Consider the following 11,492-nt stretch of genomic DNA (forward strand, 5'->3'; position numbering starts at 1 on the left):
AAAAGATTGCTTTATAATGTTCCTAGATATGGAGTGTTCCATTAAAAAAAAATAGCGTAAAATCGAATTGAAAATATCATTATTTGAGTAACGATTTTGATCACCCCATATAAAAAAAATTTAATTTTGGAATTTCGGAAGATAAATTGAACCTAGCCAAGGAATCTTCATTGATTTCTCAAAAAGTAGTCAAAATATAGTCGGCGGTAAATATTAAAATTTAAGTGATTCGTGAAATTTTCGCGAAATTTGGAAAAGTTTATACAGCCGCAAAATTATGACTTTCTCACCTCCAATAATATTATTCCGCATAAGCAATCTGGGTTTAGAAAACAACATAGCACGACATCTGTCTTACTAAACGTTACCCAAGAGATAATTTCTGCAATAGATAAAGGTGACTGCACAGTACTTATAATGCTTGATTTTTCCAAAGCATTTGACACCTTGGATCATCATTTGCTTTTGGCAAAATTGGCTTATTATGGCTTTGATAATGTTTCTCAAATGTTTTTTAAATCCTACTTATCCAACAGAAGGCAAATGGTGGTCTTGGAAGATCAGACTTTTTCAAATATCAAATATATAACATCTGGAGTACCTCAGGGATCTGTTTTAGGACCTCTCTTATTTCTGATGTATGTTTCTGATTTGTTTAAATTTGTAAAATACTGCCTTAGGGGTTCGCGGATGATATGCAAATTTATCATTCTTTTAACAGTTGGAGGCATCAAATGAAATAAACGATGATCTTTCTAGAATTTCCTTCTTTTCCTCTCAAAATAATTTAACTCAATCCTTCAAAGTGTTGTGTTATGTGCTTTACTTCTAAGAATAAAAAAAGATTTGCATTGGACAGTTTAAAGCTTTTTGTGGGAGGTAATCAGCTAAGAATGGTTAAATGTGCAAAAATCTTGGATTGCTTTTGGATGATGAATTGCGCTTTAAGTTACACGTTTCTAATGTTATTAAAAAGTCATACTATTCTTTAAAGCCATTGTATGCAAACAGAAATATACTTAATTTTAAGGTAAGGAAAAAACTGTGTGAGTCTTTAGTATTACCTATTATGAATTACTGCAATATTGTTTATTTTCCATGTTTAGACAAAATCACTGCGTACCGTTTGCAAAAGCTGCAAAATCAATGCTGCAGATTTATTTATGGACTGAGAAAGTATGATAGAGTCTCTGCAAGGCTATGTGAACTTAGTTGGCTGCGCGTGGAAAATCTATTCTCTTTGCAATTGGCGGATTTTGTGCATAGACTGCTAGCGTCTACTCCTCCCTACCTCCGCAAAAAACTTACTTTTCGGAAAAATTTACATGAAGCAAATCTGAGATTTATAAATAAGTTGTCAATTCCTAGATATCGAACAGCCTTCTTTCGTCGTAGTTTTCTGTATAATGCTGTGGCAATTTACAATGTTATGTTGCCTTTGGAGAAAACTACCCGTTAAAACCTACTAACAACGGTTCTAACAACTAATAAGAGCCCCCCCCCATTGCACGCCCACGCCTTGTTTTGACCATTCCGCGGAAATAGACTAGTACAAATACTGAGAAACCTTATGAGAAGCATCGCGCGAGGACCCAAATTACAATAACACAAACAAAGGATATTGCGGCGGCTTTGACATACAATGACCTTGTTCCGAATCCTATAAAAGAAATGTCAGTAGCGGGTTTCAAGAAAAAACTAAAGCTGCATTTTTTAACAAAACAGAATAGCTAAATTGTCAGTAGGTATTTCTTATTTTATAATTTTTTGATTTTTATGGACCAATGGGTGTATATCTGTTTATTTTTATATTAATATTAGTGTTACCATTACAAATATTAATTTTTTTCTTTTTGTTATCTAAAATAATTTTGCTTACTTTTTTTAAATAGGTTAAGTAGATTAGCCTTTGGCTAGACTTCGTCTATTTACACTATTGAAAAGTACAAATAAAGCCATTATTTATTTATTTATTTATTTATTTATTTATTTATTTATTTATTTATTTATTTATTTATTTATTAAAATTTATTTAAATTGTTAATAACTAGGCAACGTCGCATTTTAGAGCAAAACAGTTTCAGGGTTCAGGAGAGAGTCAAATAAGATCATCCCATTTCGGAAGAAAATATTTTTAAGCAGGTGGTTTTTAAAGTTGCCTTTTAGCCGCACCAAGGTTCTGCAATAGTCATTGGCTTGCTTGATGGAGCTATTTAGGTTAGATTTTGTGCTAATAGGAACTAGGAACCTTAGGTAAATTAAAAATCTAATTAGTTCTAGTCAAGTGTCAACAATAACGTTGTTATAGCCACAAACGAGGGCTTAATGGTTTTGAGATAATAAGGTTTTGCAGAGGTTATATTTCAGCATTAATTTGGCAATCAAAATTCCAATATAGAATGATTTTAGCATTAAAATTACCTATTCAGAACCATATGGACTTGACTCAAATTGGCTTGAATCAATTGCCTAACTATTTGACACTTTATACGGCCTATTCCGGAAAATATAGCATTTTTTAACACCTAAAGGACTTGCTAAAAGTCATATGGATAATAAGATAACTTTATGGGATAAGGTTTAACCAACTAGTCACAATAAAACACAGTTTGCGGACGGTAGCGGCTATTAAATCCTACGTCATTTATTCTTAGAATACAGGGATGTCTTGGCACAAAATTGTAAGAAGTGGTAATTTTAGTAAATAAAGAAAAGTGAAGCGAAATTTCCAACGAATTACAACTCGTCAGGTAAATATAACAAATAAAATATTGACAATTTTGATAGAATATAACGTAAAAAAAAATTTAGTTTGCAATAGATACACCGGAAGAAAATAATTCTCGTAATTTAACTGATGGTAGTCTTGGCATTGAACCTGATCCTCTAGAATCAGATATTCACGATGCCAGTACCAGTGGCTTAACAGAAAAACTGGCTTCAGAACAACCAAGTTCATCGGATTGGAATGAAGATGATGAAATTGATGACTTTAAGAAATTTGATTTTAGTCAAGATTTAAAAAATTGGGCACTGAAATATAACATTAGACACGTTGCCATTAAAGATCTTTTAAAAATTTTAAATAAAAATACAGAGGTCAAGTTTCCGAAGGACCCTAGAACTTTTTTGGCTACTCCATACAAAATAATTTTATGGGATATTGCGGGAGGTCAATATTGGCATAATGGATTAACTAAGTGCTTGCAAGAAATATATCATAATTTGTTATGACTAGTGTTGTGAACGTTTACGACTTATTTGTGACGTTTATCCTCAACAGCACGAATAAGCATGAATCCCAACGTTACTCAAAAATTTAAACGATCCCATAGGGTTAGCATTAATATTAAGTATAAACGGTCCTTTAGCAACAAGACATGGCAACACCAGATCGCCTCGCATTAGGTTGGTTGTCGTCGATTGTTGGCAGCAAATAACATCTGACAATGTTGATTTTGGGGATTCACATCGTATTAATTTATTGGAAATACATACAATCTTATAATCATTATATTTCTTCAATTTTTTTGTGGTGCTAATATACTTTGAATTGAAATATTGCATGGGTGTGTTAAGAGAAAAATGATTTGGTACTCATAACCTCTAAACTTGCAACAATCTGTATTTATCTTTATCAAAATCGCTTTGCCTATCTTTATTATATGAACTAAAATGAACTTACCTTTTTTATGTACCTAAATACAGCCCTGTATGCAATTTGAACGATAAAAAAACACACTTTTATTTTCACAGTAACTGGAACCACCAAAACCAAACGCAAACTGAATTGCAATAAAGAAGACTCAAGAAATCCCGCATAGTAATAAATATTGCCAATAGATTCTACTAAATGCCTAAAAGCCATTTATTGAAATTCGCCCAGGCTTTGCCAGCTAATTGGTTATTAAAAGTGGCCTATAAGTCCTGGAAGATGCTAGTTAGCACTGTTTTAGCTTTTTTTAAAACCCACTGGCATTTTTTTAAGCCTTTTGTCCTACGACATAGCTTTTGATACTTACTTAAGTTATTATAGCAGCTTAAAAGCATACCAGGGTATGCTAGGCGTCCATTTTGAAGAAAAAATGTAATTCTTCCATTTTTATAAGCTATTCAAACACAGGCAAAAATAATGTAATATGTAAACAATTTAGATAATATATAAAGACACTGGAGCATTTAAGTACATATTATCACTAAAGCATCTCAGAAATAAAAATATATTAATTTTTTATTTTTTTATTGTCACTGAATAATGTTTAATTTGTAAGATATCAAAGGCGCGCATGTTTTACAGTTAAATTACACCCAACTTTTTCAAGAAACTGGTGTGCGCAATGAAAATCGGTCATCTATTTCAGTATAATATATTTTTTTCTAAAATAAAGTCATACTTACTGAAAATGTCGCCATTGCTTTTTATTTTGGCGTTGCCTTATTTTTACCCTGGCTGTATCATATTTAAAACTAAAAGGTCAGATTTTTATACTTTGGTATCTCTGAAATACCATATTTAAAACTAAATGGCAAAATTTTAGTACTTCAATATGTATCTGAAATGCCAAAAGGCGAACAGGCCAAACTATGTAACTACCTAAAAGTCTAAAAGGACTTTGCTAAAGGGTTGTAAACGGGTAGGCGTAAAAGCTTTCAGGTTCTACACAGGTTACTTTTAGGCATCTTCGGGTTCGATAAAGGTTATTTCTATTAGCTATATAGGTTCTGTGATATGCGATCTGGTTTCAAATTGGCCAGGGCCTATTGGCAACGACAACCTCTTTAGGGCTGGGCCCTTTTTTACTACAGGAGGTTATGCGGGCTAATAAATAACGTTGTTTGTGCTTAATGGCATAATCAATAATTTTTCTTAAACAGGTTCTAGGAGTTATTTATAACCTTTTTAGAACCTAAATTGTCTCTTGGGTAGCTCCTCTAACTCAATTAACATTTCCCCATTAAAGGTTTTTTTTCGTTTCAAGATTTAGCCGCAATCGAGCACCGCGATATTAAATGGACACCCTGTATAGCTTTGTTTTTAGCAAACGTTCTACGTATCTACCTACTATTATGGAAGTTTAGTTTTGAAAGAATTTCGTTTGTTTTGTAAACTTCTTTTTTGTCGATTTGGTGTATATTTAAATGAGGATTCACAAATATAATGCTGTATCTTTAGTCAGTGTTATATATTACATTAGTTACAAAAATGAATCAAATTAAGTAATGGTAACATTAGCTCTAATATACTACTTGAAATGTGTATCGACCAAATGAATATATAAAACCTCTTACTTCTGTTGTTGCAAGACTTTTCCTTTGTTTAAACGGGACAAGTATTTTACAAACTTCAGGCTGCATTTTCCTCAGAACTTTTAGCTTAAAATAGCTTTTTGTTGATGGATTGTGGTTAAAAATATCGAAACTATTTTTACGTCAAGTTATTTTATTGCTGCTATACTCAATTTCTATAAAATGTACTTATTAACAAAGACAATAAACTGGATGGACATCATGCAATATAGAATTATACTATTACTATTTATTTGACTACTAACATCAATATTCATTAAGTATTTTGATATTTTACTTTACACTAAGAAATTTAGAGATAAAACTATTTACCTAATACTAATTATGTATATGTACACATTTTAAACTCTATTGAAATAACCCTACATTCTTGACAACAGCCTATTTAATTTCCTAATATACATTGATTTTACATACACAGTCTTTATATATGATACTTACTAACATTCTTAAATTTAGCAAATGTAACAAAAAAAGCTTTATTAATTTCTAACCGTCACACATATTTTTTTCCATTTTTTTTCAATACTTATGTTCTATGAGACTTTAAAAAATGGGATTGGTAATATTTACATTGCAGCATATTAAATATTACTATTTAGATATTCACATACATACAATACATACTAGACTTGATAGATTTTGTATATTGTTATTACTTATAGTACCTAAAACTTTCTTTACACAAGAAGTAAACTTTATTTAGATTAATTAAGCTTCACCTCTAACAAGAAATTTCAATTTTTTTATTGATAACCTATTTTTTATCACGTAAGATTTAAGTTGCTTCTTGATTTTGTAAGTAGTAATGAAAAACGTTAATATATGTTACAGTACATTTAAAATTATAGAATTATTATATTTTATTCGTGTGGTGTTTTACTTATAAAAGAAATTAAAATTAAAATAAAATCTAATAAAGAGAACAAAATGACAAACCATAAATCTTAAAGATGTGAAAACAAGCCGTCAATAAGTTATCTAAAATATTTATCATTGAATTATATAAACACAACCCGATTGACAAATAATGGCTAAACTGTACTGTCCATGTGGGGACACGCGCGATCTACGTCTAATCACGAGTCGAATTTCTACATTTCTAGTTTAACTAATACGAATAAAATATTTAAAAACTGTTAACTCACAATTAAAAATTACATATAATGGTAAGAAAATATAGACGTTAAATACAAATATAAGTTAAAGTTAAAGATCATGTTACAGTCCCCAAAATCGTTTTCCATATTTTTTGTCATGGTTGTACATTGAATTTTAAATTGAAATAACTAGTGATCCAGCTTAATTTCTCTTTTTCAATTGGGCTCTTGGCGACGTCGAAAATTTCTGTCCGAATATCTTTTATAACCGCAGATTTGATAGCCATACAATAAAAGTCACTCTTAATAAATTAATCTACACGTATGAAAACAACAGCACCGCTTATAGTAACTTACATAGTATGCTAACCCATTTTGCCCCAGTGATGCATTTACGCAACACACAATTTATTTTTTTTTTGTCGCAGCTAATTATTTTCTGTTTGAATTATCTAGTTTATTTTAGGAGAACTACAATGCAACTTTAGGAAAAACCTGGAAATGTTTGTTCTTTTACCAAATCAATGTCAAATACGGCAAGACGAATTGTAGTAAAAAATTTTCTTTTTTTCTCGTTGTATATTAAATTCTAAAAAAAAATAGTTTTGGGTTTCTTTTTTTAAAGCAAACACTGTTTTCTTCAAATATGAACATAAATCCTTACAGTACATATATTATTACGAATCAGTTATCTTAAATGGCGATAAAAAAAATGCAACAAAATCTGCTGTTGCGAAAACGCATCACTGGTATAAACCATAATACAACATGTGACTTTTTCACGTTTGAGCCTGTCAAGAAAGGAATAATAGTCGGGAATTAAAGTGCTTAAATTTGCAGTCTAGCGAAAGAATTTGTGTTTTACGGTTCGTGTCGTCGTGAAACAAGTTTAAAATGGCTTATAGGCGCTTTCTTACTCAAAAAGAATTAGTAGAAGCTATGGAGGAGATTGTTTTAGAACAAGAGGAAGGTAAGTTATAAACTTAGTGATATTTATTTATTATGTTCCACAAAATTTAAATTTGTTTTATACATTCGATTGTTCCTGTCAAAAATTGTTTTAGGGTATATCGTTGGGGTTTATATCCCACCAGACCCTGATGTCCTTACCGACGAAGAGACCTTTGATGATGAGGCGAATTTATGCGAAGTAGGGGAGCCGAAAGATATAGCAGGGACATTTGAGTTACAGGGTCCCTCAGACAAGGATTTTCAGGCTGAAGCAGAGACAGTGGGCAGTGACAAAAGGTCTGAGAAGGATCTGCCAATTTCGCCAGGTACTTCAAACTCGCCGGACTTTCAACAGAATTTGATTGACGATTCGTCCGACGATGAAACGCTTGCTTCCATTCGGAGAAAGTTACTTGGGGGTAAAGTGCCTCAGCAATCCCCAGGAGCAAAATGGGAAAAAGGTGCGATCAGCTACACACATTCTCCAACCTCAGTAGAATTTCAAAATAAAGAACATTTAAAAAATCTATATAGTGGAAAGACTCCATTAGAAATTTTCTTTTTATTTTTCGACGATGAAGTTGTGAACCTAGTATTAGAGTTTACGCTAAAATATGCTAGAGATAATAACCGCCATAGCTTTTTATTGCAGAAAGATGAATTTTTAGGTTTTATTGGCATTCTCCTTTTATAGGGGTATCATAAGCTTCCACAAACTAGACTTTATTGGTCCAATGATGAAGATAAAGGTGTTGATGTAGTGAAAAATTGCATGAGTAGAAATAGATTTCAAAGTATCAAGCGAAACTTGCATCTTTCTGACAATGAAAAGCTAGACAAAACTGACAAATTTTCAAAGGTGCGTCCATTCTTAAATATTCTAAACAAGAAAAATATGCAATTCGGTGTTTTTGTTCACAATTTATCTATAGATGAACAAATGGTGCCTTATTTCGGTAGGCACTCTTGTAAGATGTTTTTGAAGAGCAAGCCCGTTCGATTTGGGTTTAAAATTTGGTGCCTTTGTTCATCTGGGGGGTATCTTTTTTATTCTTTGCCATATGCAGGACAGGACCCCAATAAAAAGTACTCTTCACTTGGACTTAGTGGCGATGTTATGATGTATAAACCACCAAATATTTTTTAATAACTTTTTTTCCTCATTTAAATAATTTGTACACTTTCTTAATAATGGCTTTTTTGCTACTGGTACCATCAGGGACAACAGAACTAACAAATGTCCAGTTGAAGATCCTAAGTCGATAGGAAAGGACCGTGGGACCTACTCAGCGGCATATGACAAATTATCAAACGTCTCAATAGTTCGTTGGAACGACAATTCGGTGGTGACTGTTGCTAGTAATACTTTTGGCGTTGAGCCTATTAGTCGTGTGAAAAGATTTGATAGGAAAAAAAGAGTTGATAAGTCTGTTCCTCAATGTTATATCTCAATATAAGTATATGGGGGGAGTGGATTTGCACGATAATGGCATCGCCAATTACAGGTGTAATGTACTGGGAAAAAAGTGGTGGTGGCCTATATTCATCAATGCCATTGACAGCCTAACTGTCAATGCATGGAAATTTTATAACATTTTCAATGATACATCAATATCGCAACTTGATTTCAAATCCTATATAGCACTTCGTCTTATAAAAACAGAGAAAACCACGGTAATTAGAAATCTTGCAACAGGAATCAACGAATTACGTTTCGACAATATAGGCCATGTGTTGACCCATAGTCCTGACAAGGCACGAAGGAGGTGTCGAATATGTCACAGTCAAACTGTATACATGTGCCAAAAGTGTCAAGCGCACCTACATACTACTTGCTTTGCTGAGTATCACACGGCTTGAGTATCACACGGCGCCATAAAACGTAGTACCAAATATTATATCGTATCGTCCCACTGATGCGTTTTCGCAACATTATGAAATGTAAAATATGTTTTGTTCTTCACTTTTTTTTGTGAAATATTTGTTTATTTTTAATATAGTCAGTTAATACTAGAGTATTTGTATTTGTTTTTTTTCACCAATAAATTTTTTTTAAATGCAAATAGAATAATAGTTTTGATTAATTGTCCCAGTGATGCGTTTTCGCAACATCTACGCGCGTAGATATTTGTAAAATTTTGTTCGCGACGAAAAGTCGGCCAAGTTCGGGACCAAGCAACGCGCTCATTGCATGGGAGAAAGTAACATAAAATTTCTATAATAGGCGCTTTCATTTTCATATCGGTATACCCAAACTATAGGTACATACATACTTATAAACCAATACATCGTAAATTTACTAAGCTACTGAGACCCAATGTGTCTCTAAAACCAGTAGATAGAACAAAACTGTTAAAAATCAACTACGCTTCAGATATATAAGTAATAAGTTTGATTAACACATTGCATGTCTTTAACATGATCAACCCCGTAAATAAATGATGAGAAGAAACTGGCTCTGTTTCTATAATATTAATATTGTTATCAACACCAATACTCAAACCTCTTGGCAAGACGAACCATTCCCAGGTGCTTACAAGATGTAACACCATCGAGAGCGCATAAATAAGAGGGTTTTATTTATGGGTATCGGTTACGCTAATGGGCCTAGGAGGACGAGGACGAAGGGGGTTACTTGGGTTTTGACCTGCAACGCGTATGGTTGTACTCGTCCTGTCAATTATTAACTATCACCTTATTTTATTTTGTTTGCATTAATAAGTAATAAAGTCCGTGTGTTGTTTGTACTTCGTGTTATAATTATTTTTCGTTTTAAAATATCTTGAAACTTTTCAATAAGGCTTAGATATTCTTCCACACTACTACTCTTACACCTTTCACCTTTTACCAGATTTGTCAATAAGTTAAATACACTAATATTATACAAACTAAGGCTTTTTGCATTTGTTACTCATCTTTTATCTATGGTTTGTGATTCCTGGTAACAGTTATTTATCAGTCCATAAATAGCATTACCTCTTTCAACCTTTAAATGACAAAATCTGAATTAAATTGAATTAAAAATTTGAAACAATATTTTAGCTTGTAATTTTGTTCACTTTGGACTTGACAGTGACCTATAGTTGTTATGATATGAATATATTTTCAAACTCGTCGAACACCTCGCATATACCGACTTCTAATAGTCGCCAGATGTAATTTTATAATATTTATTATTTTGGGCGTTAATTGAAGCTTTTCCCGTTAGAAAATGCCAGTTAGTTTTTTTTTAATATAGTGGGACCGATATTTTTATGATTGTTTGTAAGTTCTTCAAACAAATGTTTACTTCATTACCGATGTTCTAAAGTGAAAATAACTTAAAAAATTAAGGAATAGAGCCTTGGCAACTAAAGAAAATCTTGCTTTGTACATTGAAAATATATGAACAATTTCAAAAGTGTTTCAGATGTAGGATATATGCTAATATTTTGAGATTTTATCCTTTTAGTTATTTTATGAAGATTACGTTACATTAGTCCTAAATTATTACTCTTAAATTCAAAAATCAACAATTTTATAAATTTGATCTTAAAATCCACCAGAGCCAAATTTAGTTGGATTAATAGAATAATACTGAACCTCAAGCAGAAATTTATCATGTAAAACAAAATATCTCTTCCAACTGGAATATTTTTGGAAATATTCAAGTTATAAATTCAAACTCAAAATAAAGATGAACATTTATTTTAAATATACAGTGTGGCCCAAATTGGGTGTACATGTATGGGTATCTTGGAAACTGTAAGAGATAGAAAATTGGTTAAATTGAGAGAGTTGTAGGGTTGGTACATTAAATTACCAATTTAGTGCCGCTTTCAGAACGATTTTATCTTTTTCCGATTTTGAAAAATTTGGAAAAAATCAAAAAGTAACATTTTTGAAAAACGGCTGTATTTTTTTTTATTTCAATGTATTTTTAAAATTTGTAAAAACATTATTAGGACAACGTATACCTGAATTCAGTTTTTGTTTTCGACGTTTCGGTTCTGAGATTCCATCCTCAATTTCTTTTTTCCTTATGGCGGCCATTTTGTTTTTTTTTTGCTCAAATAAAAAGAGCTTTTTTTCCCTTTATAATGATGTATAACACTTTATGAAAATAAACTCCTGGACAAAATTATCGCACCACTT

At 31.8% G+C, this 11,492-nt stretch overlaps 1 protein-coding gene across 1 annotated transcript in view; it reads left to right on the forward strand.

The window, feature by feature from the left end:
- LOC126748597 (uncharacterized) overlaps positions 1-4,819 on the forward strand; it is a 356,494-nt gene extending 351,675 nt beyond the window's left edge. The window contains exon 8 of the mRNA XM_050457941.1: positions 4,712-4,819. The gene's annotated coding sequence lies outside the window, so the exon portion shown is untranslated. The remainder of the gene's footprint in view (positions 1-4,711) is intronic.
- Positions 4,820-11,492: the final 6,673 nt, after the last annotated feature.

Source organism: Anthonomus grandis, chromosome 22 (genome assembly GCF_022605725.1).
Source record: "Anthonomus grandis grandis chromosome 22, icAntGran1.3, whole genome shotgun sequence".
Classification (NCBI taxonomy): Eukaryota; Metazoa; Arthropoda; class Insecta; order Coleoptera; family Curculionidae; genus Anthonomus; species Anthonomus grandis.